The sequence below is a fragment of the Canis lupus genome, unplaced genomic scaffold, assembly GCF_011100685.1.
Source record: "Canis lupus familiaris isolate Mischka breed German Shepherd unplaced genomic scaffold, alternate assembly UU_Cfam_GSD_1.0 chrUn_S1144H1316, whole genome shotgun sequence".
In the NCBI taxonomy this organism is placed as follows: Eukaryota; Metazoa; Chordata; class Mammalia; order Carnivora; family Canidae; genus Canis; species Canis lupus.
Genome location: NW_023329965.1, coordinates 1 through 18154, shown reverse-complemented (window position 1 = coordinate 18154; position 18154 = coordinate 1). Strand labels below are relative to the sequence as shown.

Genomic DNA, 18154 nt, shown 5'->3' with positions numbered 1-18154 from the left:
TATTTTTTCAATGACTTCGTATGATCTTGGACATGTCCTTTCTGAAACATAACCTTCTCCAACTGTAAAATGAAATAATAGTAGTACCTAAGGGGTCTTTATAAGGATCAAAATTAATCACATATACAATAGGTTTTTTAAAATGAATGCTACCGGATATGTTTTTGTCAAAGTTAAATATTATTCTTATTGTATTAGTTGATCAAACAGTGAAATCCTATCACAACAGAGACTGATTTTTTAAAAGATTGTATTTATTTATTCATGAGATACACAGAGAGAGGCAGAAAATACGGAGAGAGGGAGAAGTAGGCTTCCTGTGGGGACTCAATCCTAGGATCCTTAGATCATAACCTGAACCAAGGACAGATGCTCAGCCACTGAACCACCCAGGCATCACTGATTTTTTAAAGTGAATGGTTAAGTTAATTTAATTTAATTTTATCTATTTATCCTTTTGTTTCTATCAGTTTATGCTTCATGTATTTTGCAAGCTTTGCTGTTTGATGCTTACACATTTCTCTTCCTGATGAATCAGAAATCCCTTTTTGTCTAGTAATTTTCTTTGTTCTGAAGTCCGCATTTTCTGATTATCAACATAAAAACACAGCTTTTAAAAATTAATGTTGCATGGTATACATTTTTCCATCCTTTCCGATTTTAAGGGGCAATGTTATCAAACCTGCAATGAATTTCTTATAGAAAGCATATAATTGGATCATTTTTATTTTTAATCTGCTCTATGGATCTCTGTCTTTAAAATTACTGCATTTAGAATATTTGAATTTAAGGTATTGATGATACATTAGTAGTTAAATCTGTTATTTAACTGTATGTTTTTGTTAATTTCCTCTGGTTCTCATTTTCCCTAGTACTACACTTTTCTTGCCTTCCTGTGAGTTACTCAAACATTTTTAGGATTCCATTTTGATTTACTTACAACTTGCTTTTCTTCTTTAGTATATAGTCTTATATAGTTTTCCTAGCAGTTGCCATTACTATAATATATATATAATATATATTATATAATCTATACACATATGTATAATATGTATAATATGTATAATTTACATATTATAATATAAATGCATTTATATACATATTACATATTGTATACATATTACATAATGTAAATATATCATTTTAATAATATATGTAATATATATAATTTATATATATATATAACTTATATATAAAACTTATCACAGTATACTGGCATTAGTGTTTTACCACTTCAAGAGACATGTAATAGTAAACTTCTTTCCATTTAGATTCTGTATCTTCCCTATTTTTAAAATATATTATTTCCTTTATGTATATTGCCTATCAGATCGGATGGTATTTATAATTTTACTTCAAAAATCAGGGGGCACTTGACAGATGAGCACCATATGTTGGCAAATTGAACTCCAATAAAAAAATATACAAAAAAAATCAGTTGTGATTTAAGAAACTCATCAGTAGGAGGGTCGCATATTTTCCATACATCTGTTTTCATTATTGTGATGTGAAATTCCAAGGTTTCTTTTATAAGAATTTCCTTTTATAAGGAGAACTTCCTTTTAGTCTGTCTCTAAGGATAGATTTGTAAGTAACGAATTCTCTTAGTTTTCCTTTGTTTGAAAATATATTTATTTCTCCCTCATTCCTGATAGATATTGTTGCTTTCATGGAATTTTGATCTAATGGGTTTTTTTTGTTTGTTTGAATTTCAGCACTTGTACCACTTCCTTTAGGTCTTCTTGGTTTCAGAGTAGAAATCTTTTGTCAGGGCAGCCCCGGTGGCTCAGCGGTTTAGTGCAGCCTTCAGCCCAGGGCGTGATTCTGGAGACCTGGGATTGAGTCCCACATTGGCTCCCTGCATGGAGCCTGCTTCTCCCTCCTGCCTGTGTCTCTGCCCGCCCCCTCTCTGTTTCTCTCATGAATAAATAAATAAAATCTTTTTTAAAAAAAGAAAGAAATCTTTTTTTTTTTACAGTTTTATTTTTTTATTGGTGTTTCAATTTACTAACATACAGAATAACACCCCAGTGCCCGTCACCCATTCACTCCCACCCCCCCGCCCTCCTCCCCTTCCAACACCCCTAGTTCGTTTCCCAGAGTTAGCAGTCGTTACGTTCTGTCTCCCTTTCTGATATTTCCCACACATTTCTTCTCCCTTCCCTTATTTTCCCTTTCACTATTATTTATATTCCCCAAATGAATGAGAACATATAATGTTTGTCCTTCTCCGACTGACTTACTTCACTCAGCATAATACCCTCCAGTTCCATCCACGTTGAAGCAAATGGGGGTATTTGTCATTTCTAATAGCTGAGTAATATTCCATTGTATACATAAACCACATCTTCTTTATCCATTCATCTTTCGTTGGACACCGAGGCTCCTTCCACAGTTTGGCTATAGTGGCCATTGCTGCTAGAAACATCGGGGTGCAGGTGTCCCGGCGTTTCATTGCATTTGTATCTTTGGGGTAAATCCCCAACAGTGCAATTGCTGGGTCGTAGGGCAGGTATATTTTTAACTGTTTGAGGAACCTCCACACAGTTTTCCAGAGTGGCTGCACCAGTTCACATTCCCTCCAACATTTGTTGTTTCCTGCCTTGTTAATTTTCCCCATTCTCACTGGTGTGAGGTGGTATCTCATTGTAGTTTTGATTTGTATTTCCCTGATGGCAAGTGATGCAGAGCATTTTCTCATATGCATGTTGGCCATGTCTATGTCTTCCTCTGTGAGATTTCTGTTCATGTCTTTTGCCCATTTCATGATTGGATTGTTTGTTTCTTTGGTGTTGAGTTTAATAAGTTCTTTATAGATCTTGGAAACTAGCCCTTTATCTGATATGTCATTTGCAAATATCTTCTCCCATTCTGTAGGTTGTCTTTGAGTTTTGTTGACTGTATCCTTTGCTGTGCAAAAGCTTCTTATCTTGATGAAGTCCCAATAGTTCATTTTTTGCTTTTGTTTCTTTTGCCTTCGTGGATGTATCTTGCAAGAAGTTACTATGGCCGAGTTCAAAAAGGGTGTTGCCTGTGTTCTTCTCTAGGATTTTGATGGAATCTTGTCTCACATTTAGATCTTTCATCCATTTTGAGTTTATCTTTGTGTATGGTGAAAGAGAGTGGTCTAGTTTCATTCTTCTGCATGTGGATGTCCAATTTTCCCAGCACCATTTATTGAAGAGACTGTCTTTCTTCCAATGGATAGTCTTTCCTCCTTTATCGAATATTAGTTGCCATAAAGTTCAGGGTCCACTTCTGGATTCTCTATTCTGTTCCACTGATCTATGTGTCTGTTTTTGTGCCAGTACCACACTGTCTTGATGACCACAGCTTTGTAGTACAACCTGAAATCTGGCATTGTGATGCCCCCAGATATGGTTTTCTTTTTTAAAATTCCCCTGGCTATTCGGGGTCTTTTCTGATTCCACACAAATCTTAAAATAATTTGTTCTAACTCTCTGAAGAAAGTCCATGGTATTTTGATAGGGATTGCATTAAACGTGTATATTGCCCTGGGTAACATTGACATTTTCACAATATTAATTCTGCCAATCCATGAGCATGGAATATTTTTCCATCTCTTTGTGTCTTCCTCAATTTCTTTCAGAAGTGTTCTATAGTTTTGAGGGTATAGATCCTTTACATCTTTGGTGAGGTTTATTCCTAGGTATCTTATGCTTTTGGGTGCAATTGTAAATGGGATTGACTCCTTAATTTCTCTTTCTTCAGTCTCATTGTTAGTGTATAGAAATGCCACTGACTTCTGGGCATTGATTTTGTATCCTGCCACGCTACCGAATTGCTGTATGAGTTCTAGCAATCTTGGGGTGGAGACTTTTGGGTTTTCTATGTAGAGTATCATGTCATCGGCGAAGAGGGAGAGTTTGACTTCTTCTTTGCCAATTTGAATGCCTTTAATGTCTTTTTGTTGTCTGATTGCTGAGGCTAGGACTTCCAGTACTATGTTGAATAGCAGTGGTGAGAGTGGACATCCCTGTCTTGTTCCTGATCTTAGGGGAAAGGCTCCCAGTGCTTCCCCATTGAGAATGATATTTGCTGTGGGCTTTTCATAGATGGCTTTTAAGATGTCGAGGAATGTTCCCTCTATCCCTACACTCTGAAGAGTTTTGATCAGGAATGGATGCTGTATTTTGTCAAATGCTTTCTCTGCATCCAATGAGAGGATCATATGGTTCTTGGTTTTTCTCTTGCTGATATGATGAATCACATTGATTGTTTTACGGGTGTTGAACCAGCCTTGTGTCCCAGGGATAAATCCTACTTGGTCATGGTGAATAATTTTCTTAATGTACTGTTGGATCCTATTGGCCAGTATCTTGTTGAGAATTTTTGCATCCATGTTCATCAGGGATATTGGTCTGTAATTCTCCTTTTTGGCGGGGTCTTTGTCTGGCTTTGGAATTAAGGTGATGCTGGCTTCATAGAACGAATTTGGAAGTACTCCATCTCTTTCTATCTTTCCAAACAGCTTTAGGAGAATAGGTATGATTTCTTCTTTAAACGTTTGATAAAATTCTCCTGGAAGCCATCTGGCCCTGGACTCTTGTGTCTTGGGAGGTTTTTGATGACTGCTTCAATTTCCTCCCTGGTTATTGGCCTGTTCAGGTTTTCTATTTCTTCCTGTTCCAGTTTTGGTAGTTTGTGGCTTTCCAGGAATGCGTCCATTTCTTCTAGATTGCCTAATTTATTGGCGTATAGCTGTTCATAATATGTTTTTAAAAATCGTTTGTATTTCCTTGGTGTTGGTAGTGATCTCTCCTTTCTCATTCATGATTTTATTAATTTGAGTCTTCTCTCTCTTCTTTTTAATAAGGCTGGCTAATGGTTTATCTATCTTATTAATTCTTTCAAAGAACCAACTCCTGGTTCTGTTGATCTGTTCCACAGTTCTTCTGGTCTCGATTTCGTTGAGTTCTGCTCGAATCTTTATTAACTCCCTTCTTCTCTTGGGTGTAGGATCTATTTGCTGTTTTTTCTCTAGCTCCTTTATGTGTAAGGTTAGCTTTTGTATTTGAGTTCTTTCCAGTTTTTGAATGGATGCTTGTATTGCGATGTATTTCCCCCCTTAGGACTGCTTTTGCTGCATCCCAAAGATTTTGAACGGTTGTATCTTCATTCTCATTAGTTTCCATGAATCTTTTTAATTCTTCCTTAATTTCCTGGTTGACCCTTTTATCTTTTAGCAGGATGGTCCTTAACCTCCATGTGTTTGAGGTCCTTCCAAACTTCTTGTTGTGATTTAGTTCTAATTTCAAGGCATTATGGTCCGAGAATATGCAGGGGACAATCCCAATCTTTTGGTATCGGTTCAGACCCGATTTGTGACCCAATATGTGGTCTATTCTGGAGAAAGTTCCATGTGCGCTTGAGAAGAATGTGTATTCAGTTGAGTTTGGATGTAAAGTTCTGTAGATATCTGTGAAATCCATCTGGTCCAGTGTATCATTTAAAGCTCTCGTTTCTTTGGAGATTGTTTGCTTAGAAGACCTATCGAGTATAGAAAGAGCTAGATTGAAGTCACCAAGTATAAGTGTATTATTAATCTAAGTATTTTTCTTCACTTTGGTTAATAATTGATTTATATATTTGGCAGCTCCCACATTCGGAGCATATAATTGAGGATTGTTAAGTCCTCTGTTGAATAGATCCTTTAAGTATGATATAGTGTCCCTCTTCATCTCTCACTACAGTCTTTGGGGTAAATTTTAGTTTATATCTGATATAAGATGGCTACCCCTGCTTTCTTTTGAGGACCATTCGAATGGTAAATGGTTTCTCCAACCTTTTATTTTCAGGCTGTAGGTGTCCTTCTGTCTAAAATGAGTCTTCTTGTAGACAGCAAATAGATGGGTCCTGCTTTTTTATCCAGTCTGAAACCCTGCGCCTTTTGATGGGGTCATTAAGAGCCTGTTCACATTCAGAGTTACTATTGAGAGATATGAGTTTAGTGTCAGCATGATATCTATTCATTCTTGTTTTTGTGGACTGTTCCACTGAACTTCTTCTAAAGGGGAATTTTTAAGAGCCCCCCTTAAAATTTCTTGCAGAGCTGGTTTGGAGGTCACATATTCTTTAGTTGCTGCCTGTCTTGGAAGCTCTTTATCTCTCCTTCCATTTTGAATGAGAAAGGCCTTGCTGGATAAAGTATGTCTTGGTTGCATGTTCTTTTCATTTAGAGACCACTGGATATATCCTGCCAGCCCTTTCATGGCCTGCCAGGATCTCTGTGGAGAGGTCTGGCTGTTACCCTAATACTCTCCCCACAAAAGTCAGGGATTTCTTGGTCTCCTTGCTGCTTAAAGATCCGTCTCTTTATCTTGGGAATTTGGCAATGCTTGACTATTGAAATGTCGAGGTGTTGAACGGTTTTTATTGATTTTAGGGGTGGGATGCTCTTCTCCTAGTTCCTGGATCTGATGCCTGTTTCCCTTCCCAGATTAGGAAAAGGTTTCAGCTAGAATTTGTTCAATACATATTCCTGGCCCTCTGGGCCCTTTCGGCGCCCTCCGGGAACCCAAATTAAACGTAGGTTTTTCTTCGCTAAGCTGTCAGTTTATTTCCCTTAATCTATCTTCAGGGTCTTTTTAATTGTTTGTCTCTTTTTCCTCAGTTTCCCTCTTTGCTAATCAACTTGTCTTCTATGTCACTCACTCGTTCTTCCACCTCGTTAACCCTCGTCGTTAGGACTTCTAGTTGGATTGCATCTCATTCAATTGATTTTTAATTTCTGCCTGATTAGCTCTAAATTCTGCAGTCATGAAGTCTCTTGAGTCCTTTATACTTGTTTCTAGAGCCACCAGTAGGTGTATAATAGTGCTTCTGAATTGGCTTTCTGACATTGAATTGTAATCCAGATTTTGTTACTCTGTGGGAGAGAGGACTGTTTCTGATTCTTTCTTTTGAGGTGAGGTTTTCCTTCTAGTCATTTTGCTCAGTGCAGAGTGGCCAAAAGCAAGTTGTATTGGGAAAAAGAGAAGAAAAGAGAGGAGAGAAAGAAGGAAAGAAAAGAGAAAGAGAAAAAAAAAGGGAAGAAAACAGAAAAAAGAACGAAAAGAAAAAAAAGAAGAAAAAGAGAAAGAAAAAGAAAGGAGAAAAAAAAGGGGGTGGGGGAAGGAAACAAATCAAAAAGCACAACAAAACAAAAACAAAAACAAAAAACAAACAAACAAAAAAAGAACCACCGGGGAGTATCTTCTGATTCTGTGTTCTTTAAGTCCCTTGGCTTCTCCTGGAAGTTGTCCTTCTAGCTGGTGTTCTGGGGGAGGGGCCTGTTGTGCTGATTTTCAGGTGTTATCAGTTGGGGGAGCTGCTGTGCCCCTGCCTGGTGCAGGGCTCGGTGGGGGTTGTTACCCCGTGAGGCCGCAGGAGGAACAGCCCCAGTGGCGGGGCAGCTCTGGAAACCTGGATTCAGCTCTGGCAGGAACTCCGTCTGCAGGGCCTGGAGGCTCCGGGCGGGGCCGCTGATCTGCTCAGCTGGGGCAGGAGCGTCCTTGCTGTCCTGGGCCCTCCCGGCCTCTGCCTGTCCCGGGGGAGGCCGGATCCTGGGCTGTGTCCGGGCGCCCTGTGCTCCGGGGCCTGCGCTGTTGGATTCGCGCTCCCGGGCCGCACAATCCCCTCCGCGAGCTGCCGCCCGAGCCCCTCCGCGCTGCTCCTGGAACCGCGCAGCCCCCCTCTGCACCGGAGCCTCTTCCTCTGCCCGAGCCCCTCCGAGCTGCTCCCGGGGCCGCGCAGCCCCCTGCCGCGGAGCCGCCGCCCGAGCCCCTCCTGGCTTGCTCCGGGTCCCCGCCGGGTTCCGCCGTGCGCGCTGCAGCCCTTAGGGAGCTCGTCGTCAACTCTCCTGGGCGCGCAGTTTGCTGTTACTGTCCCCGGGAGCCCGAGGGGCATCCTCGCCCTCCTGGGTCCTGCTCCAACTCCCCACGAGCCCCTTTCCGCCCGGGAAGGTCGGTGCAGCTCCTGCTCTCCGGGACGGGGCTCTCCTGTCCTGGGGACACTCGCCCCGGCCTCAGCCCGCTCCTCGCGGGCCCCTCCCCCTTGGAGGCCTTGTTTCTTTACTTCTTTTTCCCCGTCTTCCTACCTTGATAGATGCGCGAACTCTCCTCACTGTAGCATTCCAGCTGGTCCTCTCTTTAAATCTCAGGCCGAATTCATAGATTTTCAGGATTAATTTGAAGGTTTTCTAGGTAGTTTGGTGGAGACAGGTGATTTGGAGACCCTACTCTTCCGCCATCTTGCTCCTCCCCCTCAGAAAGAAATCTTTTGTCATTCAAATTAGTGTTCCCTTATTAGTAATGTGACATTTCTCTAAGACTGCTTTCAAGTCTTGGTGTTTATATTCAGAAGTTTATTTTTTTTTTTTTTTTTTTTTTTTTTTTTTTTTTTTTTATATTCAGAAGTTTAAATATGATATGACCACAGAGCAACCCAGGGGCCCCATGTGTAGGTCTTTGGAGAAATGTCTGTTCATGTCTTCTGCCCATTTCATGATTGAATTGTTTTCTTGGTTGTTGAATTTGATAAATTCTTTCTAAATCTTGGATACTAGCCCTTTATCTGATATATCATTTGCAAATATTTTTTCCCATTCTGTAGGTTGACTTTTAGTTTTGTTGACTGTTTCCTTGTTGTGCAGAAGATTTTTATCTTGAGGAAGTTCCAATAGTTCATTTTTGCTTTTGTTTCCCTTGCCTTAAGAGATGTGTCTTGCAAGAAGTTGCTGTGGTCAAGTTCAAAAAGGTTGCTACTTGTGATCTTCTCTAGGATTTTGATGGATTCTTGGCTCACATTTAAATCTTTAGTTTATCTCTGTGTATGCTACAAGAGAATGGTCCAGTTTCATTCTTCTGGATGTGGCTGTCCAATTTTCCCAACACCATTTACTGAAGAGACTGCTGTTTTTCCAGTGGATAATCTTTTCTGCTTTGTCGAATATTAGTTGACCATAGAGTTGAGGGCCCATTTCTGGGTTCTTTATTTTATTTCATTGATCTATATGTCTGTTTTTGTGCCTTGACCATGTTGTCTTAATGATCACAGCTTTGTAACACAGCCTAAAGTCAGGCATTGTGATGCCCCCAGCTTTGGTTTTCTTTTTCAAATATTCCCTGGCTCTTCCTGTGTCTTTTCTGGTTCCATACAAATATTAGGATTATTTGTTCCAAATATGTGAAGAAAGTCCATGGTATTTTGATAGGGATTGTAATGAATGTGTAAGTTGCTCTAGGTAGTATAGACATTTTCACAGTATTCTTCCAATCCATGAACATGGAATGTTTTTCCATCTCTTTGTGTCTTCCTCAATTTCTTTCATGAGTGTTCTGTAGTTTTCAGAGTAAAGATTCTTTACCTCTTTGGTTAGACTTATTACTGGGTATCTAATGGTTTTTGGTGTAATTGTAAATGGGATTGATTCCTTAATTACTCTTTCTTCAGTCTCATTGTTAGTGTATATTAATGCAACTGATTTATTTGCATTGATTTTATATCCCACGATATTGCTGAATTGCTGTATGAGTTCTAGCAATTTTGGGGTGGAGTCTTTTGTGTTTTCTACATATGCATCATGTCATCTGCAAAGAGGGAGAGTTTGATTCTTCTTTGCCAATTTGAATGTCTTTTATTTATTTTGTTGTCTGATTCTGAGGCTATTACTTCTATTACTATGTTGAACAGCAGTGGTGATAGTGGACATCCATGCTGTGTTCCTGACCCTTACGGATAAAGCTCTGAGTTTTTGTCCATTGAGAATGATAATTGCTGTGGGCTTTTCATAGATGACTTTTATCATATTGAGATATGTTCTCTCTATCCTTATGATTTGAAGAATTTTAATCAGAAATGAAGGCTGTATTTTGTCAAATGCTGTCTCTGCATCTATTGAAAGGATCACATGGTTCTTTTCTTTTATTGATGTGATCTATCACGATGATTGTTTTACGAATATTGGAACCATCCTTGAATCACAGGGATAAGTCCAACTTGGTCATGTGAATAATCCTTTTAATGCACTGTTGGATCCTGTTTGCTAGTATCCTGGTGAGAATTTTTGCATTCACATTCATCAGGGATATTGGTCTGTAATTCTCCTTTTTGGTGAGGTCTTTGGTTTGAGATCAAGGTAATACTGGCCTCATAGAATAAGATTGGAAGTATGCCTTCCATTTTAGCCTTTGAAACAGCTTTAGTAGAATAGGTATTATTTCTTCTATAAATGTTTGGTAGAATTCCCCTGGGAAGCCATCTGGCCCTGGACTTTCGTTTCTTGGGAGGTTTTTGATGACTGCTTCAATTTCCTCCCTGGATATTAGCCTGTTCAGGTTTTCTATTTCTTTCTGTTTCACTTTCGGTAATTTGTAGGTTTCCAGGAATGCATCCATTTCTTCCAGATTGCATAATTTTTTGGCACATAGTTGCTCATAATACGTTTTTAAAATCATTTGTATTTCCTTGGTATTGGTAGTGATATCTCCTCTTTTGTTCATGGTTTTATTGATTTAAGTCTTTTCTCTTTTTTTTTTTATTTATGATAGTCACAGAGAGAAGAGAGAGGCAGAGACACAGGCAGAGGGAGAAGCAGGCTCCATGCACCGGGAGCCCGACGTGGGACTCGATCCCGGTCTCCAGGATCGCGCCCTGGGCTGAAGGCAGGAGCCAAACCGCTGCGCCACCCAGGGATCCCCAAGTCTTTTCTCTTTTTTAAGTAAGCTTGGCTAGGGGTTTATCTATCCTATTAATTCTTTCAAAGAACCAGCTCCTGGTTTCATTGATCTGTTCTACAGTACTTTTGGTCTCCATTGCATTCTCCTCTAATATTTATTATTTCTCTTCTTCTGCTTGGTTTTGGCTTTATTTATGTTCTTTCTCCAGTTTCTTTAGATGTAAGTTTAGCTTGTGTATTTGAAGATTTTTCCAAATATTTGAGAGAGGGTTGTGTTGCATTGTATTTCCCTCTTAGGACCACCTTTGCTGTATCCCAAAGATTTGGGGTTTTTTTCCGCAAATATTTTGGGGGTTTTTTTGTCTTGTTTTAAAGATTTTATTTATTTATTCATGAGAAACAGAGAGAAAGGCAGAGACATAGGCAGGGAGAGGAGCAGGATTCTTGTGGGAGACCTGATGTGGGGCTCAATCCTGGGACCCTAGGATCATGACCTGAGTTGAAGCAGACACTCAACCACTGAACCGCACAGGCATCCCTATCCCAAAGATTTTGAGCAATTGTGCTCTCATTTTCATTAGTAGAATAGGTATTCTCCATGAATCTTTTTAATTCTTCTCTAATTTCCTGGTTGACCCATTCATTTTTTAGTAGGATGTTCTTTAAAATATGCACTGGATATTCCCAGTCTTTTGGTATCAGTTTAGACCTGATTTGATGCAGTATGTGGTCTATTTTGGAAAAAGTTCCATGTGCACTTGAGAAGAATGTGTATTCAGTTGCATTAGGATGGAATGTTCTATATATTTATGTGAAATCGATGTGGTCTACTGTGTCATTCACGGCTCTTGTTTCTTTGGTGATCTTCTTTTTTAATTTTTATTTATTTATGATAGGCACACAGTGAGAGAGAGAGAGAGGCAGAGACACAGGCAGAGGGAGAAGCAGGCTCCATGCACCGGGAGCCTGACGTGGGATTTGATCCTGGGTCTCCAGGATCGCGCCCTGGGCCAAAGGCAGGTGCTAAACCGCTGCGCCACCCAGGGATCCCTCTTTGGTGATCTTCTGCTTAGAATATCTGTCATTTGCTGAGAGTGCCATGTTGAAGTCTTCTACTATTAATGTATTATTATTTATGAGTCTCTTTACTTTGGTTATTAATTGATATAATTTACTGCTCCCACATTAGGGGCATAAGTAGTCATAATTGTTCTTCTTGTTGGATAGACCCTTTAAGTATGATATAGTGTCCCTTTTCATCTCTTAGTATAGTCTGTGGTTTAAAATCTAATTTATCTGCTATGAGGATTGCTACTACAACTTTCTTTTGAGGACCTTTTTAAATTTCTTTTAAAGATTTTATTCATTTATTCATGAGAGACACACACACAGAGAGAGAGAGAGAGAGAGAGAGAGAGAGAGGCAGAGGGCGAAGCAGGCTCCATGCAGGGAGCCCAACGTGGCACTGGATCCTGGGTCTCCAGGATCACGCCCTGAGCTGAAGGCAGTGCTAAACTGCTAGAGCCACCCGGGCTGCCTCTGAGAACCATTTTAATGGTAAATTGTTCTCTGCTCCATCATTTTCAGTCTGAAAGTGTCCTTAGGTCTAAAATGAGTCTCTTGTACACAGCATATAGATGGATCTTGCTTTTTTTATCCAGTCTGATACCCTGTGTCTTTTGACTGGATCATTTAGCATATTCACGTTCAGAGTAACTATGGAAAGATGTGAATTTAGTGTCATAGTATTACCTATACAGTCCCTGTTTCTGCAGATTGTTTCTTTGGGCTCCCTCCTTTGCTTAAAGGGGCCCCCTTAGTATTTCTTGCAGAGCTGGTTTGGTAGTTACATATTCTTTCAGTTCCTGCCTATCTTGGAGGCTCTTTATCTCTCCTATTCTGAATGACAGCCTTGCTGGATAAAGTGTTCTTGGCTGCATGTTTTTCTCATTTAGTACCTTGAGTATATCTTGCCAGCCCTTTCTTGCCTGCCGGGTGTCTGTGACTAGGTCTACTGTTAATCTGATATTTCTCCCCATACATGCTTGGAATCTCTTATTTCGAGGTGCTTTTAGGATTTTCTCTTTTTCTCTGAAATTTGCAAGCTTCACTAGTATATGTCAGGGTGTTGACCAGTTTTTGTTGATTTTTGAGGGGGTCCTCTGTATCTCTTGGATATGAATGCCTGTTTCCTTCCCTACATTAGGGAATTTCTCAGCCATGATTTGTTTAAAAACACTTTCTAGTCCTCTCTCTCTCTCCATATCCTCTGGAATCCCAATAAGATGAATATTATTCTTTTTGAAACTATCACTGAATTCCCATGCCTCTCCTTGTGAGCTCTTGTTTTTCTCCCTTTTTCTCAGCTTCCTTCATTTCCATCAATGTCTTCTATGTCACTCACTCTCTTTTCTGCCTCATTAAACGTATCAGTTAGAACATCCAGTTTAGACTCCATCTCAGTTAATGTATTTTTAATTTCAACTTGATTAGATCTCAATTCTACAGTAAGAGAATCTCTAAAGTCTTTTATGCTCTTTTCAAGTGCCACAAATAATTTTATAATTGTACTCCTACATTGTACCTCTGACATCTTACTTAAATCCATATCCATTAGATATTTGGCAGAGAGTATTACTTCTGGTTCTTTTTTTGTGGTGAATTCTTCCTTCTAGTCATTTTTTCCAGTGCAGAATGGATACATGAGGAGGCAGAGTCAAAAATAAACCACGACCTAAGTAAAATACACCCTAGACAATTCCAAAGAGGTCAGAGACCAGAAAATAAAAGAAAAAGAACGAAAAAACCACAAAATGAAAAACAAAAAAATAGCAACGATTAAAAGAGGGGGAGGAAGTAGTGGGGAAGAGAGAATATAGTCTACAGAGTGGACAAAGAGGGTGATCCTTTTGGTTCTGAGTGTATTTTGTTCCGTATGTTGGAAGGTTTAAATTCCAAACTTATATAAACCAGTAAAACTTATATATTGAAACAACAACAAAAACAAAAGCAAGAAAACAAAAGAGGGGGGAGGAAGAGAGAATATAATCTTACTGAGTGGACCAACATAGAGCTCCACTTGGTTCTGAGTGTGTTTTGGTCTGTATGTTAGAAAGTACTAAATTCCAAGATTATTAAAGAAAATGAGACAAAAAAACCCCTGTAACTTATGTATCTACAAAAATTAAATTGAATACATTGAAAGGATGCAAAAAAATGAAGAATATATCTATGACAAGTAATTGTAAAAATATGAAAGTCAGAAAGTAAAAAACTTAAAAATGAAGATAAACAAATCATAAAGAAAACAACCTTGAGTTCTGTACAGTATTTTCCCTCATCCCCGGAGTTTTCCAGGATGGCTTGGTCAGTAAAATCGCTGTTTCCCTGTTCTTCCAGCTGTTCTTTTGGGCAGGGGCCTGTTGTGCTGCTTCTAAGGTGTCTGTGCCTGGGCAGAGACGCACCAACCCTTGCCAGTTGGCCGGATTCAGTGTGAGCTGTTTATCCTGTCATGCCTTTCTTCCCTGGAGGCCTCACCTCTCCAGGGTGAAGGGAAAAAAAATGGTGGCAGCCAGATCTCCAGCCCTGGCGCCAAGAGCTCCCACTACGTATTGAACTGTTTCTCAGTTCACATTGGCTCAGATCCTCCTGGGGGCAGGCGTGGGGGCACTGATTCACACAATTTGAAGGGTACGTGGTGCCAGGAGAGCTTTTGCCATCTTGTGATCTCCTGAGCTCCATCTTTTCTGGGGCTAACAGAAGATAGCTTGCTTTTGTCCGCTGCCAGGCCCTGGGACAGAGAGCACTCAGTCACTGGACTGCGCACACAGTATGTGTCTCCCAGATACCTCCAGAGGGTTGCTACATTCCAGTCCTTTACCTGGACCTAGCATGGCATCCGTACCTGCAATCTGACAGTGGTTTGCAGCTTGTGGCACAATTGGAGCTTTCTCCTGGGCGCCCCTATTCTTAATATGTCTCCAGAAATATTGAGACTTCACTGCCTCTCCTGTGACTCTGCCCTATTTCACCACTGAGCACTTTTCAAGCAGGGAAGACTCTCACAGTAGCAGATTTCTAAAGTACTGGTTGTGTGCTATACCACTTTCCTGCAGTGGCTTACAAAGCTTCCCTCCCCTGCTGTTTATCTTTTGATATATCTCTTCTATTTCTCTTCTTCACACTCCTATTGTAAGAAGTGATCACTTTTCTCTCTGTAGCATTCCAGCTATTATCTCTTTACATCTCAGGTTGAATTAATAGATTTTCAGGATAGTTTGAAAGTTATCTAGGTAAGTTTGGGGGACCAGATGAAATGAGAACCTCTACTCTTCCACCATCTTGCCTCAAGACATGTTTTCTCTAAGCCAAAAAAGGCCATATGTAGAAAGAAGAAAACATATGAAAGAAAACAATCTCACTGGTAAAGGTAAATAGTAAATTAGCCACTCAAAAGGCTATTGTGAAGGTTAAAAGACAATAGTAAAGAGAACTACAATTATATTTTTTGTATTTTTTTTATTGGAATTCGATTTGCCAACATATAGTATAATACCCGGTGCTCATCCCATCAAGTTCCCCCCTTGGTGCCCATCACCCAGTCACCCCATCCCCCCCCCACCTCCCTTTCCACTACCCTTATTCATTTCCCAGAGTTAGGCATCTCTCATGTTCTGTCACCCTCTCTGATATTTCCCACTCATTTTCTCTCCTTTCCCTTATAATCCCTTTCACTATTCTTTATATTACTCATATGGGTGGAACCATATAATTATAATGAATAGTTAAGGGATACACAAAATAGAAAATGTCAAATAAAATATTAAGACATAAAATATTGGGAGGGGATTAAAAGTTGCTTTTATTTTTTTAAATTGTTAAAATTTTTATTTTGATGCACTGTATGAGAAACAAACTTTTAAATCATCTGAATCTTATGGAAAATGAAACAGCAAATAAATTAGACCCATGTTAAAATAGAAGTCAGTTATATGTCCAAACTTAAGGATATAAGAGCCACAGATAAACTTAGATTCCACAGTCTTCCTTGAGCGGTCGCAGTCTTTCAAACACAACTTTGCTATGAACTAACTGGTCCAGAGCTCAACAGCACATGGGAATGTTTAACAGGGTGGTGATCAGGAACACGTTTCCTTGGTGCTGCGTTGTCCACACGCAGAATCACCTCTGCTGCTTCAGCTGCACTCAAAAGAACTTGTCGCTTCACTTGGAAACTTTCTGTTATACCCAGTACTGCCATATCTCCGATGGTACCTTCCTTCATATCCAGGACAGCAGTTGTGTTACCTTCACTGTGGGCAGCTCGCAGCTGGGCCACCAGGTCTACACTGTTGTAGCCTGTGTTATCAGCTATGATAGTTGGCAACATTCTCAGTGCTTTAGCATAAGACTCCATTGCAACAGCTTCTTTGCCTGGTGTTCTACTGGCAAGCTGTGTCACAGCATGAGCCATCAGCATCTCAGAACAGCCCCTCCATACACTGTTCTAGAATCCTTCACAGTTTGGGCAAGAACACAAAGAGCATCATGCAAAGATCTTTCTGCTTCATCTAAAATCTGTTGAGTGGCACCACCCAAAAACAATGGTACAAGCTTCACCAAGGGCTACCCCAGAAAAGTGGATAAGTTTATCTTCTCCAATCATGACTTCCTCAATAAGCTTGCAACTTCCAAGTTTCACTAGTTCTGGGTGGTCAAAGGTAGAGGCAATTTCACCACCTATAACAAGAGCTAGGCATTCCACACCTGCAAAATCTGTATGTTCGATAGCCATAACACCAGCAGCACCAAAGAGCTGTTCAGGATAATTGTAAATTAACTGCCTGTTAATAAAGCAATTTATCCCATGCTTAAGATACGTTCAACTTTCTTCTTCATTTTTTCCTTTTCGGCATATTCTATTTCACCAACCTTTGCTGTAGAATCAACTCTTACCCTGGAACCAAATATCTTTATTTTGGCTGTATCCATACCAGTATTCGCAATGAGAATTTTAGCATTTTCAATTCGCTTTGGTTGATTTACTCCAATTTTTATCCAACAGAAAGCTTTCATCTAAATAGGAATCTGCCAGACTTCCTCCTAGCTTCTTGATGACATGAATTGCCTCCAGATTACCAGAGCCTTTCAGTCTGAGAACAGCTTCTAAGGCTGAGTAAAGTGGTCTTTGTGATGAGTAAGAAGTTTTGAGGACAATGTTGTTCCCGCAATGTTCATTAAATCTTGATGGAACTTAACTTCGTCAGAACCATGATCAACTGCAGAATTCAACAGAGCCTGTCTTGCTGCCTTTGTGGCTTCTCTCCAACCCATAATGATGGTCTGTGGGTGAATCTTTTTGCAATCAAAGTTTCTGCTTCCCTTAGTAATTCTGCTGCCAGAACAGTAACAGAGGTAGTACCATCACCAACTTCATCATCTTGAACCCTTGACATATCAACTAAAACTTTAGCTGCTGGATTGTCCACACTGATGTTTTTTAGAATAGTTGCACCATCATTGGTTACCATAAGAGAAGCATCTCGTCCACTGCTTAATAGAATCTTATCCATGCCCTTAGGTCCTAGGGTGCTCTTCACCAAGTCTCCAATAACAATGGCACCAATAAAAGACAACAGCCGAGCCGTCTCCTCTCTCTCTTCATCAGCTCCAGCCTTGAAGATGTTCACAGGTGTGAGGGAAAGGGACGCCATGGTTCCGCGGCTTCGGCACATGCGCTAACCCTTCACGGCTCACGCCCGAGACCGGAGGGCAAAAGTTTCTTTTAGAATGCACTCAAATTAAAGAACTATCAGCTTTAAATATATTTATATGTTTTAATTTATATTTATAAATATATAAAAATAAATATATATAAAATTTGTATATAATGCTTACCCTAACCCTAACCCAACAGACACATGAAAAGATGCTCAACATTACTCATCATCAGGAAATGCAGATCAAACCACAAAGAAAATATCACTTCACACCTGTCAGATTGGCTGAAATAAAAAAAAAAACACAAGAAACAAGTGCTGGCAAGGATGTGGAGAAAAAGGAGACTTTGTGCACTATTGGTAGGAATGCAAACTGGTCCAGGAACTATGGAAGATGGTATCAAGATCCCTCAAAAAGTTAAAAATAGAACCATCCTATGATCCAGAAATCACAGTACTGGACTTTTACTCAAATACAAAGACACTAATTCAAATGGATACATGCACCCTTATGTTTATTACAGCATTACTTTCAATAGCTAAATTATGGAAGCAGTCAAGTGTCCATCGAAACATAAATGGATAAGTAAGAGTTGAGAGATAGATATAGATGATAGATAGATAGATAGATAGATAGATAGATAGATGATAGAGATGGAGATAAAGATAGAGATAAATAATGTAATATTATTCAGCCATAAAAAATAAAACCTTGCCATTTGCAACATGGATGGATCTAGAGATTATGATGCTAAGT

General features: G+C 39.7%; 1 pseudogene; it reads right to left on the bottom strand.

Annotated features, from left to right (window-relative positions):
* Positions 1-15758: 15758 nt before the first annotated feature.
* LOC119878187 lies at positions 15759-17427 on the bottom strand (annotated as a pseudogene).
* Positions 17428-18154: the final 727 nt, after the last annotated feature.